This window comes from Pholis gunnellus, assembly GCF_910591455.1.
Source record: "Pholis gunnellus genome assembly, chromosome: 10".
Lineage (NCBI taxonomy): Eukaryota > Metazoa > Chordata > Actinopteri > Perciformes > Pholidae > Pholis > Pholis gunnellus.
In genome coordinates this window covers 10,492,365-10,511,901 of record NC_136537.1, presented here as the reverse complement: position 1 = coordinate 10,511,901, position 19,537 = coordinate 10,492,365, and the positions used below count along the sequence as shown (strand labels likewise).

General features: G+C 40.6%; 1 protein-coding gene across 1 annotated transcript in view; it reads left to right on the top strand.

Moving 5' to 3' along the window:
- The window catches only part of LOC306702384 (glutamate receptor 3-like), a gene marked incomplete at its 5' end in the record, with an annotated part of 75,099 nt that extends 74,282 nt beyond the window's left edge, over positions 1 to 817 (top strand). Inside the window, one exon of the mRNA XM_079167993.1 lies at positions 680 to 817. The remainder of the gene's footprint in view (positions 1 to 679) is intronic.
- Between the last annotated feature and the right edge of the window lie 18,720 nt (positions 818 to 19,537).

Sequence of the window (19,537 nt, the reverse complement as noted above, 5' to 3'; positions counted from 1 at the left end):
TTCCTCTGTATGATCCACAGAGCACACTGTGAACGGCTTTCATACGGAGCATTTCCTCTGTAGAAACTTATTAGGTAGTTCCACTGAAAGCTCACTAGAGGTAAGTCGGAATGAAAACAATATCTCTTTACAAGCAGTTCTACGGCACTGAACCACACAAAGGAGACCCTGATGAGTACAGCGTTAAATGAATTGTTCGTTTTGTATTTGATTGGATTGATCGCATGTGTGTTCTGTTGCTTCTAGTTAAACACAGAGTGTGATACGTCTGTTTACAGAAGCACAGCTGTACAACAGAGCTACGTCATTTAAAGGCCCTGAAAACATATTGAGATTAGTTATGTGAGAGACTTCTGTCTTTGTGTTTTTTTGTCTGTGCTCTTCTCAAGTGAGCTCAAGTGTGAAAAAAAAAAGTCAAATTTGATAACAGCTGGTGGGTTGTTTGCTTGTGTTGCCGGTGCTGTCAATCGAATCTGATCAAACCACCAACACAGTTCTGATGAAGCAGATAAACTGAGTTTTTCAGTGTTGAACTGAAAAACACATTTCTTTAAAAGCATGTTTAAGTTGAAATCTTGAAGTTGACAGTCATATACAGATGTAATTTAATTTTTTTCTTGCCAAACAATACATACCTCAACTCTTCCCATGTTTCCTTCTGCTCTGTATGTCGACACAGGATTAGGAAACATTTCCATTGTCCCTTACAACTGTGACCGAACATCTATAGGAAAGGACAGGATACACGAGGATCGGGCTCCAAGCCAAATCCTCTCGGGCGGACACGGCACGATAATCTGCAATGACGACACGACTGGACTGGTCACGGGAAGAGCCGCTGCGGTTCCCTCCTCTCAGTGCCTTATGGAACTCCGAGTCCAATCAATGCAACTCATTCACAATGATATTGCTTTTTGCTTGAAACTCATACAAAACAGAAGAATGGTGCAGTGATTGAAATATATAGATCTATATATATATATATATATATATATATATATATATATATATATATATATATATATAAAATACATTTGACATGTTACAATGAATGAGAGAACTAAAGCCATCATTTGCAACCCTAAGCACACTTTGAAGTGCCAGAAAGACGACGAATCTTATATAACAAGTGTCTAATTGGTTTCTTGTAATCAATATGATCAGATTACTCTTCATCCTTCTGCTGCCAGATTTTCCCTGGTTATATGTGTTCAAGAAATTTTATTAGATCTATTCAGTGCACTGTAAGACACTGGTTAGTAGACTATAGCTTTTATACTGCTGTGAGTCACTTATAGTGACCTTGTACTTGTTTTAAAAGACAGATTGATATTATTGGAGCGAGATGCCATTCAGCCCAAAAAACAATTACCAGTGTGATGTTTGTACTCTAAACTCTGGTGCTGCTGCCACTGTCTTCTGAACGTTTAATGGGACTCATGAAAGATGAGAAAATGACCTGGTTTGGCTTTTATGCACTACAGAACCAGGTCATAGTTCGCACTTCCAATACTGCCAAGAGTGGGTTTTGTATGACAAAGAGTGTGTAAAGCAAAGTATTCATGTTTGAGTAAAAAAAAAAAGATTCTGTTTGTGATCTCCAGTTTGTAAAATATCAAAGGAGCACTGACTCACTAAGGTTCGTCTCTTTTCAAACAGTCTTTCCCTGAAGTCGAGAGTCATTCAAGTCTCCTGTACATGAAAGTAAAACCAAACAAAAAGGGTAATTCAATTGTAGATTAACTGCAATCCAATTAAAGGATAACAGTAATGGCTTTTAAACTGTAGTATTTTGGATTACCTAACCATTTTCTTTAACAATTGCACATTTTACAACGAGCTGTGGTCTGCTTTTAATTTGATTTCCTTTAATGAGCATTACTGTGTTTGGTGACTTCACTTAGTAAATGAAAATGAAAAATATATGAATACAACGGAAAATAGATTTATACAAGGTTATACCAGGGAGAGCCCTGAAGCTTAGCACATTTCCATATTGCTGTAATCATTTCCTTTCTTTCAAAACGACTGTTTCCAAAGGATTTAGGAAGATAGTTATCTAATCACCTGAAACTATGGACAGATAGTTTTATATATATATATATATATATATATATTCAAAAAAAGAAACTGATAATGTGAAGAAAAATAAAGAAGGCGCTGAGGACGATGTGTACATTTAGATAAATGAGGATTATTTATATTACATGATGAAAGATTGGTTTTTCTTTTCTTTTTTTTTTTAAGAAATTGCATGTGAATTCAGTGATGCTTGACGAGCTCTGCTACTCACAAACCGACCTACGGTTAACGTCCAGCCCACGGTTAACGTCCAGCCCACGGTTATTCTTTTGTGAATCGGTTCCACATCTTTTCTTTTTTGTATACGCCTCACCTTCTGCAACAAAAAAAAAACAACACATAATCGCCGGGCGTAGTAGTGGGTACAAAAGAGCAAGAGATGCATGCTTAATTTGCTGAACCTCGTTAGTGAGGCGCTGTACAGAGAATTTTAATACATTTTGTAAATAAAAATGTACAGAAAGGATTCAGTGTCTTTGTTGATGTCATTTCCACAACACTATCTTCGCTGAATACAAATGCTGATGATTTTGAAACACACAGCATACTTTAACTTCAGTATGGCGGAGTGTCGGTAGCACCCCTGCAGACAAATATACAAAGTAATAGGTCCAATATTGAGCCGTTAGTCTGTGGAAGTGTGTGTGCATGTTTTGGATCAATAGTAAGCACCATCTGCTTCACTCTAGCTCCCCTGCCTTGCCTCCACTGATTGAGGGCTCCATTGACAGCTTCATCTGGCATGTAATCTTTCTCTCTCTCTCTCTCTCTATAAAATCTGACACGATCAATAATGCATTATTATAACCACCAACATACTGCACATGGATGCTGTGTCGATTATAATTCCAGCACAAGTTATAATCTTTAAAAACTATATTTTAGGGAGGATGTTTTCGTCAGGATTTGCTTAAGTAGACACAGCAGAGGGGACAGTTAATCATTTAAACCCTGCTTATTCCCACAGTGTAAATTCTCACATATAGGCCTTCAGTAAATGAGCACAATGCTCAATAGATTGCCCAGACGCTCTGTGTCATTTTACTGGTCTCTGGGTCTGCATTGTGTGGTAAAATGAATTCCTCCTTCCAGAGATCCAGCCTGCCACAGCTCAAATAACAAATCCACACAAACATGGCAAAAGACCAGTGTTTTTTTTTCTCTTTCATTTTTTGGATGCAGACACTACGATTTAGGATTTATTCACTGCACCACTCCTGTGGAACAGACTCGGGCTGTATAAAATGCTACTGTACGATCCAAACAACCCATTTCTAACAAAGCATGAAAGGATATTGCTTTTTTGTTCTTCCTTTGCTTCACTGCCTTTCCTTTTTTTTTCTTTGTTATGCCTGGACTGCTTTCAAACAGGAACAAGACAACGTGGGGGAGTGGTGCGCGAGGATGGCACTGCACTGCAGCACATGATGCTCATGAGACTACTCTCTGGAATTAGTTTAGGGTGACACGGTGGCGGTGTTTGTCCTGCAAGAATGGGAGAGAGAGAGAGAAAAAAAGAGGCTCCGAGCCGTTTGGATGAGGCCTTTCATTGAGATAGTGACACAATGAGAGGATCTGTTCATCTAATCACAGGGGCAGCAGTAGAGCTCACTTCCTTCCACCAGAGGACAACTAATCATCCAACATGCATGTGTCGAACTGTTCAACTGCCGACTGGCTCGTTGTGCTCGCTGCCTCCTCGGGCCTGTGAAAGCTAATCTGATCTAACATGGGCTCTGTCACTAAGGGGAGGACAGTATATATATATATAATATATATATATTATATATATATGTGTGTGTGTGTGTGTGTGTGTGTGTGTGTATGAAAGAGAGAAGAAGGGAAAGACTGTGTGCGTGAGAGAGAAAGAAAGAAAACTCAAAAGGCTGAAGGAGGACATGTCATGGGGAAGATACTTTGATTACCGCCACCGAAAAAAAAAAGAAGCTTTCTGGTTCACCAGCTCCCTCACTTTGCAGCGTACTGCAGTGTCTTTCACCCTCTCTCTCTCTCTCCCTCTCTCTCTCTCTCTCTCTCCAAGGACACAATGAATAAATTTGATTCCAAGTCACTTGTTCCATTTTCCTCTTTTCTCCACTTTAGCTCCTTAGCTATCTTGAAGTGCACCTGGAGAGACCTGCACTTGACATTCAAGTTCAGTTGACATTGATCAGCCTCCCAAACATGTACCCTGTTGTGTAAAATGATAGTTCAAAGAAATCTAAAGCGAGGGATCTCCGTCTGTCTGTGTGTGTATGGGCTTGTCCTTTGCACAGCTGCAGAACAGTTCATTCCATCTACTTCACGTTTCTGGGGTGCAATGCCGGGGACGTGGAGTGTCGAAGTTAGTGCAATTTTGCCCAGATGCTGGCGCTGTCACAGCAAAGTTTCATTTTGGCCTGTAACCTTTGAAACCGTAAGTCTCGGAAACAAAAGTCTGGTCCAGACGAATCCGCCCCATAAGCCACGTCCATTTGCTTGTCCAAGTGTGAAGGTTGCTGCAATTTGGACACCTGACACGTTCAATATAAACTTGAATTAAACAAGTGTCGAAGCCCATTTTAATGAACTGCATAGATAACAGAGATGAGGAGAGATGACACATGGAATTTATATGTGGAGCCTTTAGGGCATGACCGAAACAATGAGTCATGAAAGAATATATTTGCACAGAAACACCATTAGCATTCTGCATTGAATCAGCGATAACGGTATACATGAACCGGGGCCCAAGATATACTCTTTAACATCATAGCTGTTACATAAAAGATATGCATTTGCCATGTTTTGTCGGTATGTCTCCTATTTATGCAAAACCTCACTTCTTCAGACTATGACTAACGCAGGTGTGACTCAGAAACCGTGCAGATAGCGAGAGGAGATCCTGTTACTGTTTGACTAAACCTGAACGGGCAAGACTCATGATTCGACTTTGAACACAGCTTGATTGCTGGCGATAGATGTGCCAGATCCAGCATCTGCAGAGACAGCTGTCCTTGTGGGAGTTTGGTGCACCACAGATTCAGGGTCTAGAGTTAATAGAGAAGGAAGCCTGCAATACACAAAACAGATTGTTCTGACACCAAAAAAACAAGAGAGGTCAGACGGGGATGGCAAGGGTCGCTCAAGCTTACAGGCAGACCACATTAGTGGCAGCTCAGAACATTAAAAAGGCACCTTGTACAACAAATCCTGCTTTCTGCTGAAACATTCTAATGAAAGAGTAAAAATGCACTTGATCTTTACTTGTGATTAAACACTATTGTTTTGCATGTGGACTTCTTCATGGCTGTCTCTGTCAGACGCAGCCACTGAACCGAAAATGTTAATGAGGTAAAAGTATGTAAGTATAATGAGGAAAAAGTACTAAAGGTATTCAAATAAACTACATGATTATTATTACTCATGCATTCATGTAAAAGCAGCATTTCACTGTCGTAGTTGGTTGACATGCAGAGGACTACAGCCAATGATTATTTTCAATATGGATGAATCAGCTGATGTGATTTGATTTTCTCATTAATCAATTAATTGTTTGGTTTAAAAGAATTCAAAAAATAATGAGAGGTGCTGTCACAAATCAATTAAAATCATTGAAATAATTTATCTAACTCATCACATCTGAGAAGCTGGATCCATGAAAAATCTTTGCATGAAAAATAACGTTAACGACCATTAAAATAGCTGCCAATTCATTTACTGTCAATCAACTAATTAATGAATCTACTAATCTGTTCAACTGTACGTGTTTTTTGTGAGCAAAAACCTTGATTTGTAAAGCAACTAAATTCAGATAAATAAAGAGCAGTACAATATATTTCTCTGAGATGTAATGAAGTAGAAGAAGAAGTGACGTGAGTAGAAAAGACTCAACTACAGTATAAGTACCCCAAATTTGTACTTAGTACTCGAGTAAATGTTCTTTACATTCACTTCAACCAGGGTGAGGTCGTCACGTCACAAAGCAAATGTTCTCTTCAATTTTGCACCTGTAGCAGTGGATTAAAGATGCTTCACTTCTCGCTCTATAACATATTTTGAGAGTAGTTTTTACTTCCCCTCCACCTGCCTCAGTGATGCACCCAAGGTCATCATTTCTCTCATTTCCATCCAAAGAAAATGTGAAAGTTGTGCTCAGGGAGGCTTTATAGAACATGTTGAACCCATTGCTCAAAACACAAAATATCTTCTGGCTGCATTTCATTATTGATTGTTGAGTCTCTGTGGAGAAAATGGTATGTCTTCCTCTGCAGCAGTGATTTCTCTAAGTATTAGTGCAGGAAGCCTTTGCTCTGTGATTCTAAGGGACAAACAGTAAATCCTGACGGTTAGACATTGCTGTCAGATTAAAGGTCAATGTTGCTGTGCTGTGAGTTAATCGTTTTACGTTACATTTTCCTCTTATCCATGACACCAAAATAATAATAAAAATGTTCTGGCAATTGCTGCTCAGCTTTGGCTCAGGAGCTCAACGGGACTTCTTTAAATTACAAGGTTGCTGTTTCGATCCTCGGCTCCCCCTGTCCACACCTCTTAGTGTCCTTGAGTGAGACACTGAACCACACATTTGCTCCTCGGGTCATTCCCCGCAGCCCACTGCTCCTAAAAGAATGGTTCAAATGCAAAGGTCAAATTTCATGTTTGTGACGATTTAAAATAATGTTTAAAAAGCATCTGAAATGTTTTGTACTATTTAAAAGTACTCATGATCTACTTAAGTCCACTTAGGTCTACAGTCTTCTTGAGTTTTCAGCCACATCTTTGTTTTTTTGTACATATTCAACGAACAAGATATAGCATGTAGAAAAATGAGCTTTACAGTTTCCAGTATTTGAGCTAATGTAACACAGGTGAACAAAATGTGCTACTGACTTAAGTTTTAACTTAATGCTTTTATTTCTGTTATGAGACACTACAGGAATGATAACTTTGTCAAATGTTTTGTTTCACTCATTCCCATCTCTTAAAATGAACCGTTTTGCAGTGCAGTTTGCCAGCACGAGACTCAAGTCTGCCATGCCGCGCGAGAGTCATTCCACGTTGCCATGTTGAGCTAGAAGTACAACAAAGTTGAGCTACAGAAAAGTCGAGAAACTGTAGCAACTAAGCAGTTTAAGTTGAGCGGGTATCGGATGAGAGTGAAACGGTTTCTGCCAGAAGTGCATTTTTCATCTTAATTAGTTTCCCTTCACAGCCTCGGTAAGCTAACGTTAGCTTCTCAGTTCTGTTTTGCTAGTTTTGTTGTGTGTTAGCTACAAAGCTAATTCCATGTACATGTTCTAGGATTTGAGTGGTTTGTGAACACCAAGTGTCTTAAGGGAAATGTAGTTCAAGTGTAAGTTTCTTCACAATATTTACTGTTTTACTAAAAGTAAAGTAAAACAGGAATTTCATGTAATGTAGTTTTAAATCCTCTTCATGTTGCTAGATCCAGCGTTAGGCCTAGTGATCAAGCAGTATTTCTTATAGTAAATTGTAACTTGTAAAATGTATTTTACTGTTAAATGCTAAGAGCATTTGGTGACATAGGTGCTGAGTTTCCTTAGAAAAATAAAATGTTGCGTCACTTAGAAGGTAAGGTTCGTAGGTTTGACGTGTAATGTGTACGGTATAAGTTTCAGTACTTAATCAAACATTGGCTAAACTGAATTCCTTTGTCATGTCTGATATTTGTATTGTGTTGATATATGCAAAGCATATTTTGTTAGAACAAAACAATTCATTTGAGAGTTTGAACTAGAAAGTAACATATAATCTTTTCAATATGTTAAGTATTTACATTCAGTCAGCGCTTACTTTGAAGTTGTTATGATCTAGTATGATGTTGTACAACATAAAGGAAACATTCTTGAAACATGAGGTAAAGCAGAACAGAGACTGGAAGACTTTATCGTGTGAGGAGATCCAGGGAAGAAGATCCAGCGACTCCAGCCAGTCTGATTTCCAGTAAACCTGTGTGACCCCTGAAACAGCCGGATGAACTGTCTGCTTTGTGGTGGGATCGTGCCAGTCACCTGGATTGGTACCAGCTCGAACATATAATATACTTAGAGAGTGCACTATGACTCAACAGACTCTGACAGATCAGATCAACCTCCCCTGTGGTCATAAGACGCTGAATAAGACCTTCTGCAGCAATCAAAATATTAATGAACTGAAAACACACTGTGAAAGAGTTCAAGTTGTAAGGTGAAATTGCAGAGAGCTCTCAGTGACCACACCCTAAAACATACACTGCGTTATCGTCTATTTGACTCTAAATGGACCATATTCTACTAAATGGACATCATGCTGCTTTGAAGAAAACGTTGAACTAGAGATTGAGACCATAAACTCATGTTTACAATGTTTACTGAGGTAATAAATCACGTGAGATGTAGGGTCATTTTCTCATAGACTTCTATCAGACTTCTTTTTTGCAATAGGAGGAGTCGCCCCCTGCTGGCCAGTAGAGAGAATGTAAATCGACCTACAGATGCTGGCTGTAGCCTTATATTTAATGTAAGGATACAAGAGTGGTATCAATGTTGTCATCAAACTCTCTGCCCGAATTTCCCCAAACTATTTTTTTTTTAACAGTTAACAGTTACGACATACTTAGGTTGATTCTTCTTTAAATTGCCTCCAATGGTTCCCATGGATCTTAACCAAATAGAAAACCTTTGGGATGAGATGAAAAAAAGATGTTCACAACGTGGATCTGCAGATTCTGCACAATGGTCTCAAGTCAGCGTGGACCAACATCCCTGTGGAGCATCTCGAGCATCCTGCTGAATCAGCACTTTGACGATTTCAGCTGCTCTGAGACTATAATGAAGTACTAGCCAATTCTAAGTGAGCCGTTGAGTGCATTGAACTGATTTATGGCAGCTTTGATTGTTCATGTATGTATTTATGTACTTTCACTAAACATGTGGAGGACAGAGGACTGGGCTGAAGCGACTGAAGCAGCGTTGGATCAAAGCAGAAATGAACAAAAAGTAGCAGGGGTTGAAATCCTGTAGAGCTTCATTAATACGCCCCATTAGAAGTGACAAGTAGCTCAGTGTGACTTCACATCTGGACATTGCACTTCTTCATTGTAGCTCAGGGCAGCAGGCTTTTATACAGAATACTTAATAGATTTGCCATACAGCTGACTGCAAAAATATCCCCTTTGAAATATAATTCATGTTGACCCAAATATATTGCACAGTCCAGAATAAATTTATAATTTGAAGTGATCGTCAGTCATCAGCTGCCACCGCGCCGTGAGCTGTTTTGTTTTTCACAAGAAGGAAATTGCTTTGGTAACTGTCTGTTTGTTTGGGTTGTGCTGGTCACTGGTCTTCAGCTCGGGCTTTTACAGTCTAATGTGTAACTCAGACATCAGAACAGACTTTCTATGCCGTTGTAATTGCTCTCCACAATAACAAAAGGGAATATGAGTCAGCTGCGGTCCATCCCTAAAGAAACCCCTGATTGGCTTTTGATGAGAGTTCAATTGTATGTTGTTACTTAACTGCAGCTTTTTTCTAAATCGCGCTGTTTGTCCTGAGGGGGGGGGCGATACGAGATGTTTTTTCACTAAACTGTGGGGAATGATGTGTTCTCACATTCTAAATAAACACATCAGCCCATAGAAAGGTCACTCTATCATTTGTTGACTCATCCGTGAGTCATATGAAATAATGTCTGAGACTGATCTGGGCCATGTTTAACAAAAGCATCTTGAAGCTAAGATAATTGCATCACATGACATACAATCATAGATGATCTCAGCCTTGAAGGAGTAGTTTGACATTTCGGGAGATAAGCTTATTCTCTTTCTTGCCGAGAGACAAGCCCCTCTTTACATCGATTTTTAGGGCGAATAATTCACAACATTGAAATAAATTCACTCCAAGATTGATTTTCTCTTGTTTTTGCCAATAAGGCAGGTTCAGCTAATTCAGGGATGTTACACATGGCAACTTAACCATATTATAGACTTTTGACAGAAGCTTGCGTTCTTGCATAACGTTTTATTTTAAGCTAAATGGACGATAAAAAGGTGCAGGTGCTGGCACTGGTGCATGTGTAGCCTATACTTATACCGTATACGTAGGCCAGCCTGCCCTGTGAATGAAAGTAGTTTAACCGTCTACATAATTCAAAACTAGAACAGTTGTGGGTTTGCCAGTGGCACAGCTTCTGTGGATTTTATGACAGAAGATGAGATCAGTTAACCCAGAACAGAAAGATGGAGCCTTTCCACAGTAGATCTGGGCATATGTCTCTCTCTCTCTCTCTCTCTCTCTCTCTCTCTCTCTCTCTCTCTCTCTCTCTCTCTCTCTCTCTCTCTCTCTCTCTCTCTCTCTCTCTCTCTCTCGTCCAGTGGCACACTTACTTCTCATAACAGGCACAGCTCATTAAAGAGGGGCTCTTCTCAAAAGCAGGGCTTGCAACAGACAGTTTTTTACTCAATATCATCAACTTTTAATTGATTGCTTTATTGCAAAATCTTGTTAAAATAACAGGCAGACCTGTCTTTTTAATAGGAATTGCGGTAGATGTGAGCATACTACACATACGTTCTACAATTTGTTTTCAGTACAGTACGTTACTCTCTGCAGCACAAATACATAAATGGACAACATTAAACAATCATGGCATGTCAGTGGTGCGTGAGGAGGGAGGAGGTCAGAGTCCCGATGGCTAAGGGGAAAAAAAGCTGCTTGTGAAGCGTTTAGTCTTAGTGGACCTGTGCGCCTCCTTGAGGGAAGGACCTGGAAGAGGTGATGAAGAGGATGTGAGGGGTAGAAGATGATCTTCTTTGCTGACTTTACAGTTCTGTGAGAGTGTACGAATTCAACTGTGGGAAGTGGTTTGCCTATGATTTTGTATGTCTTGTTAAAAATGTGCTGTAGTTTATTCAGTGTTTGACTTTATCGAGAATTTGTTACTTGATCTAGTTTTTTTCAAGCTTTCTCAGAAAGTACAACTGTTGTTAATTTTTTGGCTTAATGTTAATTAACTGGGGAAAAAAATGGATTCAAGCAGACGTCAAGCTCTTGCCATCGCACCCTCTTCTCATCATAGTCCTCGCAATAAAGCAAATAAGTGTATATCTCAAAAGATGTTAGGTGCTCAACAGATAACTGGTTTGATTTCATTATGGCAAATTATGGGGGAAATGCTGCATAACCGCATTTCCGCACTTTCCCCAACTTTTCACCTTGAACTATGATGGGAACAACAGTCTTCTTGTTGCTTCGTTTTATGTTTAAATTAGATAGCATTAAATGCAATTATGTTTTTGTATAATTGACAGTGTACTTCTAAAAATCTTTTGATATTAGGATCATTTTTTAATATGGTTCCTGAAGGAGAAAGTAATCTACTGATAGTATGTGATTAGTTAGTTAGAACTCAACTTCACACACGTACAGTTAGTTGATATAGACTCTTCTTCTCAGCATTAGAGTCGGCCAGTCCGTTAGAAGTTCAGTGTGAAAGCAAAATGTTCTGTCAGTACCTTGACAGCGCATGAAGTCCCTTCTTTGTTTGAAAATACTAGACTTCAACTACAACTCCTGCAACAAAGTGCAGGCCTAGACATTACTTGAATATCAAGGATGAGCAGAGTCAGAGAAGTAATTTCTCCGACTGTGAATGTGAGAGTTAGCGGAAAGGACGTAGTAATATCCTGGTTGTTTGATGTTTCTATTCATAATTGACAGTAGTTACAAGATAATATAGCGGTGCTTTTCGAATTTGACAAGCCCTTGAACAAATAAATAGGATGTACTGTCTGAAGGTGAGGATTGTAATAAACAAAACCTGAATCAGGCTAACACAGAAAGGATGTGCCCAACTCATTACTGTCAGGAAAAAAAGAAGAAGAGTGTGTACAGTAGCTGAGCGACATAGTCCGTGCCTTTGAACAGAAAGTGATGTTCTGTCACAGCCGCTCCTCTGGAACCTAATTAGAGCTCTAAAGGCAGAGCGGCCCTTTCTTGTCGGCCAGGTATGTGTAGGTGTACCTCAACACACCTTTGAGCAATCATCAAAAGTTGAATCAAAGCTTCCATCTAAATTGCTTCTCTTCGCTCCCTTTTAATGACACTCACTAGGTTACAGTAGATTAGATGCAAAGTGCAAATGCCATCTGTGCTTTGTGTTTTGCATACAAAACAGTCACTAATGAATCTCATTGCAAGCACATGCATGAAAAAGTAGGATCTAGTACAAAGAATGTCTACATGTGTGCTTTCAAAGTCGGCTTTGTCACCATTATACAAATAAACCGGCTTACACACGTACACTGGTCGTCTTTTAATGAGATATTTTAGCCTCTGCAGGAACGTTGCTTATTGCTAAAAGGCCTTTGGTTTTCAATAGGAAATTAATGAGGTGCTGCTTTATTCTCACATTTTTAGCAAGTGAAGGGTGTTAAGGGGCTTTTACGTCTTACCCTAATAGAAGCTTTACAGTTCTGTATCTCAAAAGCGTCAGAGGTCAGGGTAACAGTGTTTGCCAGGAAACGTGCATGACTTGAAGGGGATGTGATGGAAACACTGTAGAGTAGAGTCATCAGCATATTTTTCAAATTCACTTGTCATTTCCCTCATTGACCATAACAGCAAAAAGCACTTCATCTGCTCCGCTGCTTGACGGGCGCTATTCAACAGGGACCGGCTGAATAGAAGCAGCGAGCGTGCAGGAAGGCCTCGTCCAATCACGGTGCACGGACAGGCGTACCAGCCCGAGGAAGAGAGAGCCAGAGCAGCGGGGGATATACCGTTGTTCAGAAAATGTATTGCAGGAATATGTGACAGAACAATAGTAATAGGTCTGGCTGGTGTGCGCTCTCTAAATGTCAGAGAGCCATTCTTGGTTACCTCGTGCAAAGTTAATAGTGTAAAGAGTTTTTGAAGAAATGAGGCTGCATAAGGTAAAATGTCTGCATAGCAACTGCTTCAGCTATAACCTTACATAGAGTTGGAATCCTTTTTCTTTTTCCTTAACACAAAGCCTTTTCTGCACTAATGAAGAGAGAGAAAAACATCTTCAACGAAACAATCCTTTCGGAAATAATGTTTTACAGGGCCAAATTTATGGGATTTTTCAATTGTCTGCGCATAACACCCATGTCCTATAGGGAAGGCTATATGTGAGCCATCTCCCACAGCAATAGCTAAATTTAATAGAACAGTAACTGGATACTAGCCTAGAACACTGTTCAATTTGATTACGCAGTTCATGGGGACTGCGGACTTTGATAACGAATTGATTTATTTTGCAGGGGGCTTGAAATAATAATCCTCTGCTAAACCTTCTTGGCCTCCAGGCTCAAACTTTTAATAACGTTATGAGAGAGATGAGAATAGTGCATCACTCCAGGCCTGGCGCAGCTCTACTCAGCCGTCCTGTACAATAGGCTCTTCTCGTAGCTGTCGGTGCCTGCATGATGGGTTGTTTGTTTTTGTTTGTTGGTAGACGTATAAGCCATTCAGGAATTTGCCCTTGGGTTTATCTTAAAAGTCATATACGCACTTAAATTGCCTGTGCCATGAATCAAAGTGCTGTAGAGTGTTTACAAATGCAGTACTTCTTTGTAAAGGCTACACGGTCCCTCTACTAGTTGTGGAGTTTATTAAAAACCAGAAGAGAACATAGGGGTTGTAGGCTGCACTGGCTGCAACCAAATGCAAAATTAAGAAAGGATGAGATGAGGGCACATAAGGGAGGTTGTGATATAAACAGGCTGAAACTGCCTTGAACTGCCACTTGGGGCTCATAAAAACTGAATGGAGACTGTGCTTTGTGTGAATTATTTAAAATCGGAAGAGCAAAGACCATACGGATGCTGCATTCTCAATGAGCACATGTGGACATAAACAATTTGCTGACATGACAGTCAACCTGTAACTATAGAAAAGGTCAGTAGAAACCCAGTGAAGATTTTGTGATTTAAGATATTTAGATGTGTAGGTTGAATCTGGGTACTATATTTTAGAAGATTAAAACAGAATTGAAATAGTTAACATGCTGTTAGGATATGCTTCACATCAACAGTCATCTAAAGGAATGTCTCGACATTTGGGCAAAGCGCTCATTTGCTTTCTTGCTGAGATTTAGATGAGCAGATTGATCCCACAGACATGAAGTCGGTATATGAATATGAAGCTACAGCCAGTAGCCGCTTAGCGCTGAGCGTACCATAAAAACTGAATGAATTATTCATGCCAATGTTGTTGGAACGACAATATAAAACCAAATCAATGAGCTAAGCAGTGGTTGCTGCTTAAGACAGGGTTGTAAAAATTCCGTCATAATCTATTTTTTACATGTCATTTGTATTTAATTATTTGTATTATAATGAGACATAAGCTAAAGGCGTATTTAAAGGCAAAGTCTGTGATTCTAATCCAAAACACTTTTTGCCAATTTCAGCGGAGGACTGAATCTGTTTTTTACAAGAACATACAGAACAAGCTTATAGATTATGAATTTATAAGGGAATGGTGAGAAAAAAAAGATGTACAGAGACAGGACAACAACCCTGTGGTTATGTTTCCCGTTAACACAGGCAAAGCAGATCAATTATTATTTCTCTGTATTTGCCTTGGTCAGACGACTTCTTATAGCTGTTTTAATTTTGTTCTCAAGGCTGAACTTGCTGCCGCAATGGAGATTGGACTTAACTGCATTTTCTCTACGTGGGATTTCCAGATCCTTCGAGCATCTGCTACACCGGGAGGAAATTCCGCAGCATGTGCTCCTTCTGTACCAGGGGCATATCTGCATCGGCACTGCTGTATGCATTGTGTACTACTGATGTGCTCCAAGGCCTCCGATCCTTAAAAAGGACAGACATCCTTCAGACTTTTCCGTCATTGTTAAAAAAAAACTGACCTCTGGGGCTAATGCTCGGTAGAGCTGAGACGGACTGCAGAGGGTGATAATTCTCTGTGGGTTTGTCATTGCAAGTGACCCCTTTCTTGTTACACGTAGTCATTTAATCCATTGTTCATTTAAATATATTGATTATAGCCACTACAGGGAAATGAACTCACATATGATTTGAGACTGTCAAATGAAATATCATGTAACTCAATTCAAAAGGCATCAGTGTGCTGATCGGGCCAGTGCTAAACTATGAGATACTGTTTGCCCATTCTACCGCCCACACGTCATATCATTAGGTCGGGGGATGAGATAGGTGTCTGGCCTTATATCATCAGACCAAGATGTTATTATTTCACCAGCCGGCGCCCGTCTCCCACGACCACAAAAGCTCATTACGATTGATAACTGATAGCATCGCTTAATCACGACTGGACAAAGGCCATGGCCATCCAAACAAGTCCCCCGATTGAATTAATGGTATTCATTAAGCCCCAATGAGAGCCTTTACAGATGCCGCGACCTTATCATGCCACTTCATCTTCTTGGAGATTGACTGAGGTAAAATACAAGCTCAGGGAGGGAAAGGAGGTGGGAGAAAGGAAGAAAGAGAGAGAGAGAGAGAGAGAGATTGAGATTTGGGGAAGATGAGAGAATGAGCCTCAAGAGGAAAGAGAGAGGAGAGTGAAGTATGAGAGGTGTTCACTTCACTACAGGTGGATTGACATGTTTCCACTGGGGGAACGGTTCCAGTACAGATAGTCCCAGAGCAGATTACCATCAATGTTACAGAGACTTGAGCATGCTTGGACTAATGGCCTTCCAATGCCATTTTTCATCAGAAGTCTCCTGAAACATATGTGAATAATATTAGACATTCCTCATTAATAGGACTAACCTGAGGCATTATATCCACTCGGGGACCCCAGACCTTGAGTTAGAGGACATCATTCAGCTGCTGCTTTAAAATCAGCGCTAGCATGAATGTGCCTGCATGTAACATATGAATCATTTACAGCCGCACCCCGACTGCTTGCTAACACGCTGCCGTGCTCCCGGACTCTCCGAAGCAACCCTGAACCTGCAGCTCAGGAATACACAATGATTTTGATCCCTGATGTCTATGCACAGAAGAGATGTTACGTGGTTACGGCAGCATTGCACACTTTTCACCCCGTTGGTGGGGCTGGGTGTTAGGTCGGGGCCGACTGCACTCTTCTTCTTGTGATGGTGACGCTTTGGACTTGGTTTAGGCTCTGCATGGTATAGGACAGATGCACTGCAAGTTCTGTGGTGGTCTTGTCACAAATGTGCTTTGTGATCCCAGGAAATGGACCTTTTGAGAGCTCAAGGCAAAACCAAAGCTGTGTAACTCTTTAAAAATGTACTCCAATGCAAGTTTTTTTTTTACATAAAAATGATCGTCCTAATACTGTGATGGACAAAATCTAAATATTTCTACAAACTCATATATTTACAATAGAAAATATTTATAGATATAGAGAGGTTAGGAGGAGATATACGTTCCTAAAAAGTGACGTTTCTATGCAAAGACCTGTGGAGTTAACATTAGCAGCATGTGTTAGCACTTCTATGCTACGCTAGCTACTGAATATGTCCTGGATATATCCTTCAAACACATATTGAAGACCCTTCCGTCTGCTTCTCTCTGAAATCATTTTTTCATAACATTTATCCAGGTAGTGCAGGAAGTGACAGACATTTATGGAATTTGTTAACACGGAGAAGGCATTGTATGTGATACACATAGCATTAAAACATGAGGCAGGAGGGCGAGTGATTATGTATACAATCAGCTTCATTATTAGTCTAGTGGCTCTAAAAAACACTCAAACAATCCACAAACGCCCACAAAAACATGCCATCATCACCAGCCACTGTGTGTCTCAGAAGCGAGTTTAAATTGGAGACATCTGTACTCGCATTGTTGCACATTACGCCCATGCTGCGCCTTTACACTGGATATACAGGGTTAATTCAAATGAGGGTGAAGCACTATGCGCCACACATTTGAGGAACCTCTCGCTGCTGTGTGGCACCCTCTGTTAAAAAAGTGTCCCCGCTCTGCTGGCTTTGTTTGAACAGTAATTCTTTGAAGTCAATAAATTCCTTTTTGTTATTATGCTCTTGATGTACAGAATTTCACACATGAGAACAGAGAGGGAGCATGTGTGTGACAAACAAGCACAAGTCTATTGAGTTGCAGAGTGTGTGTGTGTGTGTGTGTGTGTGTGTGTGTGTGTGTGTGTGTGTGTGTGTGTGTGTGTGTAGGTGTGTGTGTGTGTGTGTGTGTGTGTGTGTGTGTGTGTGTGTGTGTGTGTGTGTGTGTGTGTGTGTGTGTGTGTGTGTGTATGTGTGTGTAGGTGTGTGTGTGTGTGTGTGTGTGTGTATACTTACAATTTAGGCTGACACTTAAATTCTAGACATTTAAAGTTCGGGGACAAATTGCCCAACTGCTGTACACTATAGTCATTTATCATTGTCAGCAGTCAAGTCCGTGCTCAAATGGCACTCTCCCCTCTTGAAACATATTGTTGACTAATGCATGTGTGGTAAACACACAATTTCTTTCATTTAGTCACAGCTCAGTTTGTAATTACACAGAGGGATAGCTATCAGAGTAGCACTCATTGTATAAAGCGTTAGTGGGTCATCTGCAGTGGGACAGAGAGGGCGGGAGGGATAAAGTCCTGTATAAACCTTTCAGGGTATCAGATTTGCAAGCAGCAGCGGGGAGTACGCAGAGGGGAAATGAAAGTGTGCGAGCCCTGTGCGAGCTGCTGAATGTGTTTGTAATTATCGACTCAGTGGCCAGAATGCTGTCATTAATAAACAAACATGCTTGGAAAAAGTCAGTCATCTGTGGGTGCAATTTTGTGGCATTTCATAGTTTAATCCCTTTTTCATGCACATGAAAGTAATGTGAGAACCTACCGTTTCTTAAGAGGCTCTGAAGTTCACGGGTCAACCTACTTTATTTTTGCCCTCTCTCTTTTTCTCTGTCCTTTTTCGCCCTCCTCTACAGAGACCGGGTAAGACAGCCGCGAATCATCTGTGAGCCTATTAATTAGTCCAATCACTGGCAAACAGGCCTGTGTTATCACTGCAGCACGACAGTCTTTCAGAGCTGAAATTAAACCATGCACACTACTGTTCCAGTGCCAAGGGGAGCAGAGATTTAGCTCCACTGGCGCCGCGCATGGATAAATCACCACCACTAAGCAGCCTGTAGCACTGTCATGGCAAAAAAAGGAGAGGGCAAATAAAATGTGCCGCTGTTTATGACAAAAAGACCATTATATGTGATGACAAACTAGTGATGAGCACTTTGGTTCAAAGAGAAATCTCTCTGCAGCTTCAAAAAGAGGGAATGCCTGTCAGAATAAAAGCGGATAGACAAAAGAAAAAAAAAGAAAAGACTGAAGAACGTGTAACTGAGAAGAACAGAGGTGCCAAAAAAGATCGTCGGCAAACAAGGTCTCCTTTTATTGAGCGAGAAAGATGAATAGCAAAAAGTGTCAGAATTAAGTGACAGAGAGAATGACAAGGAATTGGAAAAGGAAAAGGCAGTGATTGGAAATGTGTGAAGTGGTGTGTATATGTGTGTGTGTGTATAGTAGGCATGTCACTGCATTGGTGTCTATGCGCACAGCTGCGTGCATGCCCAAATGTTTCTTGCCCAGACTTTGGGTTGTGGGAGTATCACGAAACTGTGTTTCCCAGCTTAGGCCCTGTTTACTCTCCTTAAAATGCAGATGTTGGTAATAAATCCTGCGCTTGCTCATTTATTTTGGGGGACTGCACCTTGCTTTATTAAAGCCATCTATCACTCACAGCTCCTGAATCAATGAGATGCAGGGGAAAGCAGTGTCAGCACAGAGGCACGCAGGGAGAATACCATCAGCCTGTACCAGTCGGAGGAGCAAGGAGTATTGAAGCAGGAATAGATCAAAGCATCTGTCACACATTGGGACTGCGCGGTGACAGAGGTCAGTTTCTTGTGGGCATTACTAAAACAAAAATGTGCTCATGCCATCCACGATGACAAATATATAGTTTAAATATTGCAAACTGTAAAAAAAAAAAAAAAAAAAAGTTTCAGGTGCAGTATGTAAATAAAGACCTAAATTCATCCAGGTAATTAATTTCCCTCAATCTGCATTTAGTATTCAGATATGCAGTGTTATCCCGTATGGGGCTCATTGAGGGGAACCAGGGGTGAACCGCTTCAAACCGAGCCCATCTGGAGACTCCCTCCCTGGGATTCACTCTCCTGTGGTAGAGAGGGCCACATCAACCTCTTTTCCACAGCTGCCACATCCACCGCCCTGCCTGCCAGGCACTTGTTAAATAAGTCTGTCTCAGCCCGAGGACCTGAGCAAAAGGAATATGGAAGAGATCTGGCTCAGCAGAGGGAGATGAGAGAGTGGGGAGAGAAGAAAGTTGGAGAGCAAAGTGAGAGTGGGAGGGGAAGAAATGGGCGGGAGGAAAAAATATGGTTTGCGGTGAGAGGCGAGAGAAAGAGTTGCTGTGAAGAGGGACATCAAAGGCTCACGATTGTTTT